The sequence below is a fragment of the Gallinula chloropus genome, assembly GCF_964237585.1.
Source record: "Gallinula chloropus genome assembly, chromosome: 1".
Lineage (NCBI taxonomy): Eukaryota > Metazoa > Chordata > Aves > Gruiformes > Rallidae > Gallinula > Gallinula chloropus.
In genome coordinates this window covers 71,652,019-71,668,556 of record NC_140085.1, presented here as the reverse complement: position 1 = coordinate 71,668,556, position 16,538 = coordinate 71,652,019, and positions in this window count along the sequence as shown.

Here is a 16,538-nt window from a genome sequence, read left to right as displayed (position 1 = left end):
TTTTACAATGGACAGTGGTTATTTGCAAAGTTCAGCAGCAACCTATGCAAGGATTTATTCTATTCAACATAATCATAAATCACCTGGAAGCAGAAGTGAACGGTGAGATTAGAAGCTTGTGGATGATACTAGGTTATTCAGGGTACAAAAAAGACTCTGAAGAAGAATTTACAAAACTGAGCGAAAAAATGGGCAAATTTAGTTTCTCATGTAGATAGATATGAAGTGATACACATGGTGAAAACAACTCTAGAGTAGTAAGTAAAATCCAGCCAGCTGTTATAACTCAGGAGCAAGATTCTGAGGTTATGATCTTTAGTTCCATAAAACATCGATTCATTGTTCAGTGACAGTTGAAAAAAACAAATCAGCTGTTAGTCATTTCCAGGACTGAAAACAAAACAGAGACCACCATTGTGCCACACCATTGTGCCACACCATTGTGCCACACCATTGTGCCTCACCATTGTGCCACACCATTGTGTCACACCATCATGCTACACTATTACGCTACCAGGTACATTTCGAGTTTGGCAATGCATTTCTGGTCTTATATGAACCTTATTTCTTTCACTCAGCTGCAGATGCTGAGCAGTCATGCCTGGAATATGAGAAGTGCAACTGATCTGTTTATTTTTTTTTTTTAAAAAAAAGATCTAAGTCACTTAGCTAAATACTGTTGGGCACATAGTGTCTGGTGTTATTGGACTGTTTTGATTACTAAGTCAGAATTTAGAGTTGATATTTTCATTACACATTAAGGGAGCTTGGATTCCAAATCAAACTGAATAGCAGTCAGGTTTAGATATCTCTGTATTTGCTGTCCTTGAAAACTGGGACATAAAATAAGATCCAGGAAATATTAAAGAGTTATGATTCCAGTTAAAATTGTGTTGAGTTTTGAGCTGTAATTAGAAATGAATCTCTTCTCTTGTTCTTTAAGATTATTAGGCTTTCATCCATGCTTTGAATACAGGGTGAGTAGAAATGCATGTTTCTGTTTTAGATTTTCATCCCCAAAGCCTAAAAGGGGAAAAAAAACAGAGTTCAGAACCGAGCTGATGTTAATCATGATTTTCCAGGAAACATGGCTGTTCCATAAACATATTCTGTCATTTGTTCAATCAGAATAGTGTTCTCTGCATTTGCTGATTCACTGAGTCTCCTATAACACCCTGGAATGTGTAACCCTTTAGAATCTCTTTCTGAGGAATCAGATGGGTTGGTTTTTTTCAGCTAAGATTCAACAAAAAATATATGCTTCCTTAACACATATATTTTTAAAAACCTGAAATAAACAGTTTAAGGTCTAGAGGAATATAGTCCAAGATTTTATTAATGCTTTTAAATATTTAATCTGAGAATTTATGTATGAATGGACATTCCCAAAGCACATGCATTAGATTAACATTCAGCCCACCACAGCTACAACACATAACATTTTCTTTAATGAATTCCAGGGATGTAAGAAGAGTATATTTTACATTATTAACTTCAGCTTAATGCTATTACAGCAATTAATCCTCTTTTTTTTTTGTTCAACTTCATAAAGTCTGTACAAGTTTAGGATTTTGAAAATAAAATTGTTATAGTAGTGTAAAACTGCTAATGAAGGGACAAGTAATGAAATCACTATTTATTCATTCTGTCCAGTGAAAATTCACTGTCCATCCAGATGCTGCCATGCTGTCCAAAATTAGCATGCCTACTTTGTTCACAGTTCAGTAAGTCTTCTAGGTAGCACACTAGGACTCTGAATTCCGCTGGAAAGATGATAATCCGCTGCTTACGGATTAGAAAATTCATATTTATATATGTATATAGATGGATGTACTATAGTGATCTAGTACAAAATTTCTGATAAAATTAAGAATTTTCTCTACTACATTAGGGCTTCTGCTTATATTATTTGTTGCTTGTATAACCTTCAATAATCATAATCTTCTGTAAGGTTAGCATATCTCTTTAGTTCTTAATTTCAGATTAATGTACAATAAAACAGCATCAGGTAGTAGACAGCATCTTGTTTCTTGGTCTGTACATCTAGTAAATTACAAAGTGCCAAAATGAAATTTAAAGACATTGAAATAGAAATATTTTTAAAGTTTTGAACAAAGGAGGGAAAAGTCAATAAGAATTTTGTTACCCACATCACTGCATCCATGACTGAAACCTAAGAATACAATTAGTGTGAAAAAGAATTTTGTTATATTTTTTTCTTCCTCTGCTTGTAATATATGCTATTAGCCAGTTTGCTTTATGGGGTTTAGAATTTTTAATACTATAGCACATTACTTAAATCATATGACAGACTGTATCAGTTCCTGAGTGCTGGGCCTTCAGTTGGAAAGATGCTTAATGCACTTTGTCCCTTTAAACATGAGTCTTGTTTGATTAATAGCATTGTTCAGATAGTTATGCTCGTGTTTAAATTCCTTGCTGCATAGGAGGTTTGTTTCTTAAAGTAATGTATGCCACTTTTGACATAACCAAGCAATTTCTACTTTGCCAACAGGTGATATGCATTTGGATTCAGGAAAATTGCCAAAATATCTTTTTCATAGTTGTTAGAAAATTACCCTTAGTACATCAGAGAGCCTAGATCAGGCAAATCTGTTTGAAATTCAGAGTCTAAAGCAGTTGCAAATAGCTAGTTTAGGAGCAATGAAAATTTTCATGTACAATAGAAGTTGCATTGCCTTGTTTTCTTTAGCACTGTAGGACCGATTTGAGATCTATGTCTGTGTGAATGTCTTTTAATATGAACTGAATGTAACCTGAAAATTACACTTCTGATCAGCATAGTAGATTTATTTTTCCTGTTTCTCACTGGGAAGCCAAACTGGCTGTTTGAAAGGAACTGCAGCAGGTACAATCAAAAAGAGTTGTTTTTTAAGTTACTTTGGGATGTTACAGCCTCTTTCTTCTCTCAATACTTCTACAAGGTTGAGAGAATTCTAAAAATGCAGTAACATTGATTTTCATTCTCTAGTACTCTCAGTGTTGGCATGCAATTTCCATCATAAACTTAACGCAGAACTCATAACTACCAGTAATGCTTTGGGCACACCATGGACGTCATAGAAACAGAAGTAGCATTTGTAACTTTTGCCTCCAACAAACTTTTTTCATTCTGATCCCTCTGAGATCCATAATAAAATCATCTTTCACTTCTGCTAGCGCTTCAAACAGAGATCTGATAGACCCTTACAGAGTTGATCCAGACAGTGACAGAGCCAGAAGGGAAGATCTCAAATTGCACTGCAGCAGAGAAAGTACCTCAATGCATTGCTCCTAGCCTTTTGTATACCTGCACTACTTATTGTAAGGCATTGGCCTCTGGCTACGCTTAAGATGTGTGGCTTTCCTGTCAAACAGGGGTACTTCATGTATATCCAGTGTTTGGTCACACTGCTTGGATGTATTTATAACCTGAGAGCTGAGTACCCTGTCAGTGTTCACCTGCTGATGGGAGCTGAGTAAGGTCAGTGTTTGCCTGCTCCAGTTTATAGGGAAACAAAAGAATTGTTGCACTCTGTAGGAATGATGCTCCCTCAGTACATGGCTCCCTCTCTTTCATGAGGACTTAATTAAGTCTTCATGTGAGCTTGTTGCATGCACTGAAGATGTCTACGGCTGTGCTTGCTTCCATCCAAGTCTGGCATGGAAGTGTATGGCTACATAACATAAGGCAGGTATTGCCATTCCTATCAGCTTCCTTTTCTTCCCTCCACAAGTCAAAGTTGCCATGCCTGCTATTGTTCAGGGAGGATACCATTTTGTTTCCTCACTAAATGTTGAAGGAAAGGCATTCTGAGCTTGAAAGAGTAATTTGGATGCTTCCTTCAAGATCCTGAATATCCCCTGAAACACACTGATGAAAACTTATTTGTGGCCTTACTTGCCTGTTTCACCCAATTGTTGTAAGAAGACTGCTCTTTGCTTTTCTCCATTTCACCTACATTGTTAAGCCTCCTCAGCTCCTCTGTTTGAAGATCTAATATGAATGCATTAAAGAAACCAGGGATTAAATGAACAGAAAAACTACAGAACCATTTTATACCATCAGGAAGATGAATGCTTGTTAGAATTCATGTGCAGCTGCCAGTTGCCTTAACTGAAAAATTTGCATTGTTTCCTTTGATGTGGAAACCTCAATTTTAGTTGAAATTCAATTTTTATTTCCATCTCCTCTACTCCTGAGCTCAGGCTTCCAAAGGGTTGTCTGGCACCCGCAATATGTCACAGTATGTCAGTGGGAGCAAACACTAGTTTAAAAGGAAAGAGGGCCAGGCTCCCTAGTGTTGCATATCAGAATGGCTATAATGATCTACGGATCCAGCAATAAAAAGTGAACTTGGAAAAGAAAATGGGATCTCACTATTTAAAGCCTTTCTTTTCAGAACCAGTGTATGTCAACTACAGTATTCAAATGCCGAACTTAATATTCAAAAGACCATGAAATTGAGAGTAAAAAGATTTTATACATTAATAAATGACATCCTAGAATAATAATGTATGATTGCTTGCTATATATGTATATATCAAGTGCCTGCTAGTTTTCATTTTCTTTGAAGGACAGAGTACAACTACAGTCACCTCCACAACATAAAACGTTTTGTGTAACTTAGGTTCAATCCTATTTCCTGTGCGGTCAAGGAGAATTTTGCCATAGATTTCAGTGGACCTAACTCTTGCCAGGATGCTTACATAGTCACTTGAGACAAAGCAAAGAAAATGAAAGAAACACCTCACTGTTATTCTGCCTTACTCGCAATTAGCACCAGTGTTAATGACTAACATGAGACACAGGTCAATGGATAATAAGGCTTACAAAATACAGCAATTTGGAGCATGCCAGAATTTATATATGCAATTACACTGTTACACTATATTGTAGGAAAAAAGCCTCATAAATACTAATTCAATGGCTTTAATTGAGCCCAAATGCTAGTATCTTACTCAATTACGTAATTAGCAGATAGTAAGCTGTATCAGGCAGTTTCAACTAGTAGAAATGTGTTAAGATAGTTGACTTCAGTGGTTTTTGGACCAAGCTTGCCTGTAAACCTACATTGTTTGTAAGTAGGAGGTTTTATTTTTTTTAAAGACTAGATTTCAAAATAAGTATGGCCTATTTTAGCCCTATGTGGAGGCTATGATTTGTTTAGAGCAACTGTAATGTAGTTAGCTTGCTCCTTCTACCCTTGAAATTAATGGCAAAATTCCTGCTGATTCCAGCAGCCAAACCAAGTCTACATCATAACTAACCACAATTCCCTCTACTCCTCCTTCCCTCTCCAAATATCGTTTATTACAGAAAACTAATCTTTAAATGTTCTTTAATAATATGCTGAAAGACATTTAATTTTTTTCAATTTAAATTTACTTTTTAAATGTCAGAAGTTAAGAAACGGGTTGCTTGATATGAGAAACAAAATAATGGATTTCTTTTCCAATCTGTGCATATGCCTTGACCTGTGGATAGAAAGGAGATGTTTACATGGTATATTGTATATTGCAAAAATTAATAGCATTTAGAAAGACCTGTATTAACACAAATTTCCTGCTTGAATTTATCCTCTGTGTTTTGTATGGTACTAGTTAAAGCTTATTATCATACAAACTAAATGAAATAGCCTAGTGAAATAGGCTGTTGTCAGATCCCACATGATGAATTGTAACTTCAGGCATCTCTGTTTAAATCTACTAACCTGTTCCCAATTAGTGACATCTGGGACCAGATTTTCTTTCATTTGAAGCAGAGGCTTTAAGAAGTTTTGACTCTGGGAAAAAAAAAGAGAGAGAGAGAGAGAGAGACATAAAACAAGGAGACGGGAAATGTAATAACAGAAAGAACTTTAAATCCAAGTCCTATATATGATTTTACAAGCAGTGTCAGAATATTTTTAAGTATTACAGCTAAGTGTAGTGCCTTATACCATGATGCATTAAAGGTCTGATTTTACAGTGATTGGTATTTTTCCAAGTCCAAGTTTCAAAACTTTGGCTAGGATTTCTTAAAAGGCTTTTTTTTTTTTTTTTTTTAAATAGATGAACGGGAATATCGTTGAAGAAACTCTAGTAAACTTCCTATCCTACCTTATAGAAATACTGAAAAATTTAGGATACTACACCTTCTTTCTTCCCCCCAAGATTTGGAAATCCTCTTCTGTTGTAAATTGGCACAATTTTGTTGAAATGAGTGGAGCCAGGAGGATTTACACAGTTGAGAATCCTAACGTAACATATATATTTATAAATCCTTTGCATTTTTGGTCATGATATCATTTCTGCTTTTCTTCATGCCATGGATGACTTTTCAGATGTATCTGCTCAGTCTTTCCTGAAATTATGGCTAGAGTGCAGAAGTCCTGAGGCAAAAACATCTGACTTGCTAAAACCTGCAAATGGACTTTTAAACACGAATTCTTCACTTGGAGAGACACTGAACATTAACCTCCCATGCATTTCAGTTGGAACTTGGGATGTCTTCATCCAAAACCCAGAGCAGCATAAAAATGCACGCATATATGCATAAATACATAGACAAGCAAAGAAATACATGCTTAAACTTAGCTTTTTTGTGTTTTATCCACAAATAATTGGGGGGGAGGGGCTTTCCATATGTGTTAGTGTCAAAGAGAAGGTGGTAATTTAAGTAAATGTATGTAATTTTTTGTGTGTGTCCCAGAAAATGCGTCCTTGTGATAACTAAGTGCTTAATTAATTCGTTGTATCAATATAATTATACATGCTATAGTGACACCTCCAATCCCACACTGAAAGGAAATGTCAGCCCTCTGTCCTACGTACAATGGAAAACAGCTATTCCTTTTGTTTTCATTTGGGTCCTCTGAAGTAGAGAGGAGCACCATGAAAATGCCTCCAAACAAAATGCAACCTGGGTGGTAAATAGGAATGCCAAAGCCAAAAGTGGTACAAACTGTGTAAACAGCGAGCCAGACAAATGCACACTGGCTGAGCATTTTCTCATATTCAGGGGGAAAAAAAAAGAAAAAACAGAAAAAACCAAAGAATAAATGTTAAACAGTGTCACATGGGACAGATGGACATAGAAATAATTATGTGAGCATTCTGGTTCTTGAGCAGTATAAGGCCTTTGCAGTTATAACTTGTAACTTGAAATTGCTGCAGGCTGCTGTATATGTTGCTCATTTGTGTCTGTTAAGAAGAAAGATTGTAAACAAAACCCTTTTGTACTACTCTGAACAGAACAAGGAAGGTTTAAAGTGACTTTATTGATCAGTGTGTCACAAAAGTGGAGTAACTGTGGCATACAGGGGTTCTGTGACAACCAAAGCAATCATCCAAATGACCTGTAAATTAAATTAAAATAAAATAAATGCAAAAGCTCAAAAAATAATGGAAACAGCCTGATACTGAAGTACAAATGGCTTGTTCTTCGGTTGTATTCCTAAATGAAAGCTTTATAGATAGTTCTTCAGAGATAGGATAGAAGCTTTCTCTAGGATCTATATTAGTAAAATAAAAATAAACTTTAAGAAGAAGTATTTTGAAGTTCTCCTGCCATCTCATGTTTGGGTATAATGGCCATAGACCTGAGACCATAGGATAATACTGTGAATACTCATAATAAGCTTGAAAGACCCCATGTTGAAAGCAGTGTAAAGGCCGATAGTCTTTCAGATAAGTGCTTTTTAAACTTTTTTTGCTATCCTGCTAGCATAATAGTAAGACTGTATGCAGTCACACAGACAATTAAATTTCACATCCATCCTGGCTGTGCTCTTAAGTGCAGACTTGTCCTTCCAGCAAGAAAGATCTCTAGTTTATCTTCCATCTCTAAAGTCCTCAACCTGGTGAGAAGCTGTTAGCAACTTTGATGACTGAAAGCTCAAGTATTTTGACTGGTACCTAAGGCAAATATTAAGTATATTGTATAAGGAGGAGCCATGGAATGTAAGAAGAGAGAAGCGATGAAGGGTGTTCTTTAGGCTATGAGCGAAAAGAGTCTCCCCCTTTTTTTAATTGAAAGGACATATACCATTAGTACTATTATTAGTTACTCTCAGTATCAAGGCCATATCTATGGGTCTGTCTTACAAATGGGATGCCACAGTGCCAGATACTCTAGCGGCATACAGCTAATTTCTGTGTAATCAAATGAAGGAGTGATTATACCATGTATAACCATGCCTTAAAGAGCTTGCATTTAGCTAACACAATGCACAATTCTCATGGTGATGTGACAGTGTATTTGCTTGTAGTCTACTAAAGTCCCTACTACAGTCTTTCCCCGTGAATATTGGATACACTTCCCTGAGATACAAACACACTCTTGTGTCTGTTCTCCAAGAAAGCAAAGTTCAACGCCAAGTTATCTAGCTCTTTAAAAAGGAATGTCAGAGAAAGAGACCATTCCACCTTTTCAAAATCTAAGGTCAATTTTAGGCATATAAAAGCATTTGCTGACATTATTATTCATGTCCTTGTCCCCAGCATTGAGCTGAACAGAAATCTAGCGGTGAAAACTTTAGGAGCGCCAGCTTGGGTTTTGTCGCTAGGAACAGAACAGCAAAACAGAAGAGAATTTACAAATATTTGTAGTAAGGCTGGCCTTTCTAAAAAAGGAAATAGATCACTGTAAATGAAGCCAAGAGGACCTCAAATTGCATGAGCTGTCAGAAAATACAGAAGGAGGCATGAGTGGTGTGTGTGTGTATGTGAGAAAGATTCTTTTGACCCATGGTGGAGCCTGGCAAATGCTAGCTTTTAAATAGCACTTGAGAAATAGTAGTGAAAAACTACAGTTCCCAACATATGCTTCAGAAAATCAAGAACAAAAGGGAGCTTTTCTGTTTAGGGCACTTTATATAACCCAGTTTGGTAAAGAATTCAAGGATATATATAAATTGAGGTGTGTGAGTAATACAACTAAAGTTAGACTATTAAAAAACAATGAAGTGTTTTACTATATTGAAATCAGACTACATACCATCTCATCAGAACAAGGCTTACAATGCTACAATAGAAATATTAGCATTTACTTCAGTGGCATTTGCTCCCAACCCTAAAACTATTCTTAGCTTTGCTGGTTCAGAGCAAACAGGCAAATCTCTTTCACCTAGGAACAGAACAACAGTACTTTAAGACCTATTGTGAAACTACCAAGAGTTCAAAAGAAAAATGCATCTAAGTGACCAGAAAGGCTTATTAAGGGGACACAGAGATTTGTTCATTCACCACTAACATGTATCTGCATTCAGTAAGATTACCAAAGCGGTTTGAATAGGGAAGATCCTTAGCGTATCATTCTAGAGAACTCTCGATGGTTGGATTTATAGTGGTTTTATTACACTATGACAGTGTTGCTGAATTTTCTGTTACATGTTGGATGTCATTTCTTGCTGTCTGGTGACAGTCAGAATCTGTCTTTCAATCGTTTGTAGCCATCAGGGAACGGGCAGAATTATGTTACACACAATGCGTCATATAAAACATGGTGTGACCAAGCCAGTGGTGTTTGTAATGTACAGCGAAGTAGTAGTCAGTTTAAGGTCAAGTTATGATGGATACTAATGCCCTGACTTCAGTAAATGAAGTCAATTGGCTGACTTTGTTATTTGGCTTTTGGCTTTTGGCTTTTGGCTTTTGGTATTGCTGCCCCTAGGTGGAACTGATCTGTGGAACAAGGCACTTTAAATAAATGTATAAACTTTGGTAGATTACAGAAGTAGATTGCTAAGTGTTTGATGGAAGGTGTGGAGGTGCTATTGGTGTGTCTCCACACTTTGTGCCCATATGTACTTTCAAGTGCTTTTTTTTCCTCTTCACAGTCATCTTTATATTTTGATGGCAACAAGCAAGTATAGTAGTGAATAGTCTGGTGTAAACATATATTTAAATAATTCTTAATTCATATAACTTCAAGAGATACAAAATAATATATCAATATTTTACCAAGTTTGTCTATTTTTGTGTATTTATAGTGAAATGTCAGACCTGAGAGCAAAACATTTCATCAATGTTCATTTAAGAAACATGAGTTTCTTTCTGAAACAATGGTTTGGGTTGGAAAACACTTAAGACCACCTAGTTCCAACCCCCAGCCATGGGCAGGTATACCCTCCACTAGACCAGGCTGCCCAAAGCTCCTTCCAACCTGGCCTTGAGCACTTGCCAGGGAGGGGGCAGCCACAGCTTCTCTGGGCAGCCTGTGCCAGGGCCTCAGTGCCCTCACAGGGAAGAACTTCTCCTCATATCTAATGTAAATCTATCCTACTTCACCTTAAGGCCATCACCCCATGTCCTGTCACTACAGGCTCCTTTAAACAGTCCCTCTCCAACTTTCAATGAAAGAAAAACTATCAGTGAAACCACTGGAAGACACGAGTCTGCATAGGTACTTTCACTTATGAAGTGAGAAGGTATGTTTTACTCCAGGGTAAAAGTTTGGGGATTATTTATGATGCTAGTTTTGTTTTAAGGATTTGGCAAATTCTCAAGAATAACAGCCTTAGTAATTGTACAAGGTCAGTTCAACTTGTAAGCAGTCTGGATCATGGATTTAACAGAGGGAGGGCAGTTTCTTAGGCAATCAGGTTTTTCTTGTAGGGAAGAGTTAACAGCTGAACTGGCCCCACTGAGCCAATTTCACTCATCTTTAGAAGAGATTTCATTCATCTTTACCAGAGCTATTGAATACAGTATATGCATAAATCAAGGGGAAAAGTGAAAGTTACAAATAAAGAAACTTTCTGCTGGATTCATGTTAGTGATTCTGCAAATGCTTTTCTTACTAGCTATCTGAATACATCTATTTACTGGAAAACCTAAAATCTTGAAAGAATCCTGTTTTCTCACTTGCAATGAAGCTATTATTTACATGCACAAGTTAGATTCTGATAATGACTGGCCTGGATGTTTGTGGAACATTCCAGAAGTAAATTATGAATTATGGATTAACCATCAAAGCAAAAGTATATATCTGCTATTCAGCTGGAAGTTGGCCTGTCTGTACATTTCCAAGTTTAGAGAAAAGAATATGAGAGCTATTCTAAACACTGACATTATTCTAACATCGATGTCTACATAGGATGCTGCTTTCAAACACAGAAAACAGAAGTTAAGCTAAAATTTGAGTAAATTACTTCGTACGGCATTCATAGGAAGTTAATGGCTGGAGGTTGCTAGTCTGTAACAGCTAACTGTTAATGCAGCCTGTTTAATTTTATGGACCTCAAAACACTTTACGAATCAGGTTATTCTTGTAGATAAAATGAGGCACAGGGAGGTAAAGCATCTTGCCAAAAGACATCTCCTAAGCCAGAGAGGGAGCTTGAAACAGAACCTCTGTTAAAGTCTGCTCAAGCTTGCTGTTTAGCAGGTCATGTTTCTCCCAGGTAGTTAATTTCTAAATAGATAGGACTTGCAGGGGATGGAGGGTGATTTTTGAGAGATGACTAAGCATGGTTTTTCTACCTCCCTTTGATGTAAGTTGCCGTTGTCTGTATGTCCCATCCCTTCTTTTATATATTGCACTGGGGACTGGTCTTCTCTGTCACAGGGATGTCTCATTGATAGTCCCAAACTCCATGACTAGATCTAAGAATGGCTGTGAGAATACAGCTGAACAGCTGTGAGAATACAGCTGAACAGCTGTAAGAACACAGCCGAAGTAAGAGTGGGAGGAAATAAAATGGCACGTTGGTTTGAGTGGTTGTAGACGGGATGTAAATTCTATTGCCAGTTCTGCTTACAGAGCTCAACCAGGAGCTAAGAAAGGAGTGTCAGAGTAGTCCCTGACAGACAGAAAACTCAGGTTTTATAGAAGAAAATTTCTACAGGTCTTCTCCAAAGACTCTGAGCCAGTATCCTCATCTACATGGGCTGTGGCTAATGATGTGGCATATGCAAATAAAAATGTCTGCCCTGAGACCTGGGAGCCACAGTGTAGATGCAGCATGGAACAGCTTAATGCATTGGTTCATTTAATAGGGCTAATCTGTTTATTTGTTCCTTTTGCAGCTGGCCAAAGATATTCTGATCCATTCAGCCTTCCAATGCAGACCCAGTATCCACCAACTTCATATATCCCAGATGTCAGCCAGTTTCTGTATAATCATGCCAGAAAATTTGGTACGTTTCTGATATTTTTCTTCCAAAGGTTTGCTACACTACAGTAACTTTTAAATTAACTTGTATTAAGATGCCCTCCCATAGCCACTGCTCAGAATTGTCCACATTGTATAAATGCAAGCCCCACTCCCTGCATGTAATATTATTAACATGTGTTTGTAGAATCCGGCCACCAAGGATGATCTTGTGTTCCTGGGACAAAGATATTACAGCCCAAGGCTGTAAAGTCTAACAGTTGTGGTACATGAGTAAATAAAGTTTGGGAACCTCTGTTACAGAAACTGAGACTGAGGGAAAGAAACAGAGGCTTTCTATGAGGCTGAGGGAAAAGGAGTATACATTCATTTCTTGTAGAGTTTTATCAGTGTTCATAGTCTTTCTGCTGACTGTCTGCTTACATTACACTGAGCTTAAATTGTAGTTTCTACTGGTAAGATAAAAGTTTTCTGGCAGGCGAGGACTATTTGCAGATGGACAGGAGAGATTCTCTCTTTATGAGACTCAGTGCAGAAACTTTTTTAAAATAATACAGTAAATCATAAACCAATAATGAAATAGCTCTGAATGAAGCAGATTTTAAGTGATCATGAGGAGACACAGAAAACTGTACTCCTGATTTTAAACTATTACATGCAACAGCTCTGGAATTTTAATTATGCAAACCTGCAATGGCTTTTATTCACTTGTATATTTTCTCTTTCCCAAAGATCATTTGGTCACATACTTGGATATTATTTTTGCTTGACAGGGATGGAGCTCAGATTTATCAGGGATGTCAGGATGGGAAATGGCCTTTTGCCAGAATAGCCATTTACTTTATTGATGGCTTTCCCCCACCCTTTATAATGAGGTTTTTATTTTTGTTTCAACAGTGAAAATAACCATTGGTACAAATGCTAATTGACAACTCGAAGAGTCACCTCTGAGAGACTGCAGCTAAAATAATGACTGATCCCTGCTGCTGTCAGGTTTGGGGAGGCCCCAAGCAGAGTCTAGGGCAGATGCCATTGTCCCCTCCAACCCTTGTGTGCGTGACTCACACTGCTCTTCAACTTACCCAAAGGAGCCCAGCCTCTCTGGGCCTCAGGTCCTGGAAAACGCCTTGCCTGTTCACACATCAGACTAGCTCTGCCTGCAGTGACATGGGAGAGTCTAGAAGGGGAAAGCAAATTTATGGGAAGGGGGAGATCTGAGAGACTGGGAGGATGCATCTCCAGAAGGAGAGGCAGGAAATACCCCATGAATGTCAGATTGAGTTATTCCTGAATTCTACAAGTAATGCCACAAGGGAAATGACATGGATCATCAAAGCATTCCTTTATGCCCCAATAAACTCCTTCTTGTCTTAGAAGCAGACCTTATACATATTAATAGAAAACCAGTGTGTGTTTTGAGTGTCCAAGATAGCTGGATACATTTCTTCTTGATAAGACAGGAAAGAAAAGAAAATGTAGGCCATACTTACAAAATGGACACAAACTCCAAAATGGGTAAAACCTCAAAAATGTTAGAAGCAATGATGCTGAAAAGAGCTCAGTGTTATGACACCCAGTCTGGAACAGTTAAGAACAGCAAAAAAGGTTAAACTCAGCCCTGGTATTCACAGACTGATCCATATGAAGAAGAAAAATATGTTCAGAGATTAGCAGTGAAAGGGTTTTTCTGTACATGGAAAGCTCTATAAAGTAAGCTGGGCCTCTTCTAACAGTCTTTAGCTATTTGAAACATAAAGCCCAGGTGGATACCCTGGTTTCTATACAAGCATCTATATTCCTACCAATATGATAAAGGCAGCTTGGGCTATTGGCATCCATACAATTATATATGCGCATATTATTTATATATGTACTTATATATATATATATGAAATACTATTTTTATGAAGAGAATTCCAAATTTCAGCTAGGTCAACTTCCTTGGTTGGACTAGGGAGGCATAGTTTCATACACACTAGAGAGCAGAAGAGGGCCTCTCTCCTCCCACCTTCCTTTGCTTATCCGTTGCTTATCCTTTTGGTGTGGATAGTCAATAGTTTGGGATTTGAGAATGAAGGTTAGCCTGTGGTGTGGGGAATAAACTAATTTATTTAAAGAGGGGCATTTATTCCAAGCTAATCCCTAACAAGGACATGCTAAAAGCATATGAACTGTCCACCTTATTACCCTGAGGTGCTTTGATGGTCACTGATGATGCACAAAGCACTGAGTACATAATGACAGTAACTTCAGCAGGAATACGAGCCCAGAGATCTACTAAAACCTAAACTAGATTGATTTAGACTCAAAATAAGCAATAATTTGTTATCTGTAATACCATTAACACTTTCAAAAAAACCCCAAGGATTATGGTGCATCTGCCTCTGAAAACTTTGACAAGTTGGTGTTGGTTTTTATTGTAAAGGTGTGTTCTAGTTCAACCAGAAACCTGCCAATCAGAAGGACAGGCAAGATGGTCAGAACGGTGCCCTTAAAAATCCAGTTCCAATATTAAGATGCTAAAACCTAAAAATTTCCCAAATTACAGTATTAAAAAGATTATGTGACACAGTTGTTGTCACATGTCTTTTGGACAGACGTCTTCCTTCTTATTTTAATTAATTTTAAATTCAGCAAAGATTCAGGTAGTGTTATGTCCAGGAAAGAAGCTGAATGCCAATTGTACTTTGCACATATTTGGGGTCATTTGTACCCTGATAACCTACTGTAGAGTTTGGGGTCTTATTTTTACAGTGGGAGATGGTGAGATCCACACAGGGCTTTTCCTAATCCTTCTGCACCCATAGTGGTCAGTGAAATATTCTTTCAATTAAGAAGGAAAGGGGCCTTTTTATGCATCTTTAGTGTGGCACATTACCTCAAAGAGAGCCAAAAAGTAGCTTCAGGTTTTGCTACAGTGGCCAAGGAGTTTCTCTTCAGTAGCTATGAGTAGATTTAATTCCCAGATGAATCTATTATTTGCAACATCCTTCTTGAAAACAGGCAAGATGATACAGCAATTTCTTTAGCCTCTCTTTTGCCCAAATACTGGGACAGATGGGTGAAGGAAAACAAAATCATCAGGATTTGGGAGCTGCAGTCAAAACAGAGGAGCTGGGAGGCACAAAAGCTCGAACTATGGGGCAGCTTTGTTCACCAGGCAGAAGTTGATGTCCTTACATAGGTTTATCTCCAGAATTCCTGTTCCCATGAAAACAAAGTAGCCAAATGACAACTGTGAGCCTGATGCCATAGATGGTAATGGATTTGTTGGAGTAATTCTAAATTCTTCATCAGGCTACTCGCGTGTGTGCCTACTCTCCACAAGACCCTTGGAAGAGACTTGCGCAATGATTTGTTACGCTGTCATTACTCGTTAATCTGAGCTTCTGCAAATTATTTTTATTCTTCTGAAGTAAAACTAAAATCCTCATTAAAGAATTTGTTTGTTTTAAGAGCTACACAAAAGGATTACAGGGCCTTTGCAAACAGATGTAAGAAAAAACGTGGTTATGCAAAATGTTCCCTCTCGTAAGGCCTTTACTTTCCATTGACTTCCAGGAGCTTTGAATCCAGCCTGAAGTGCATGGCTTTGCTCACTACAAAGCTTGGGGTCAGTAATTAGAATCACATGTACTCAAGGCCACTGAATCTGATAGTAGGTGAGAGTGCCAGTTCATTCTGGAAATGTGTTGTTAATATTTTATGCAAAAAACCCCACCCCAAACCAAGGGAAAAAAACTATTATCAGATCTGCAGATGAACACAGCCATGACAGAACTGTTTCTTAAACTGTTACTAGAATTTGTCTCATTTCTGGTAAACAGCTTGTGGTGGCAAACTGAACAGGAAGAAGGAATTCTTACTCTGGAGTAAGATTGTCCACACATGGTGTTAATCAGGATGACTCCATGTGTGGACAGGCTATTATGTATGACTTTACACTGTTTTAGTCAAAATGGTGAACTTTCCTCCCACCTTTAATCAATTAGGAGAGGGTTTCAAGTAAAGTAAACCAAGCCAGTATTGAACTGAATCCAGGGTTTCTATGGGGGGGGGGGGGTTCCACTGGTTCAGTTCAGCTGGTACAAACTTTGGACAAGGTGTGATCTTTGTTTGTTGCCTCCTGCAGCTGTCTAAAACGGGAAAAACAGTAGCTTGGAGGTTGTGATGAAACACTGCCAAGGTCCTGATAGAAGTGATGTAAGATCCTCATAAACTGAGTTTGGGCATTTAACGAAGAGACAGAAATAGACATGTTTGTGCAGAAGAAAGGAAGCAAAAAATACCCCTTCCATTCTTCCTCCCCTTTTTTAGTTGCCTCATCCCAATAAAATAGAGAAAAAGCAACAATAAACAAACAAAAAAGGCATAGCAGTCAAAAACAGACAACCTGGGTAGGATATGACACTGGCATTAAGAGTGTGGAGAGGGGGTCAT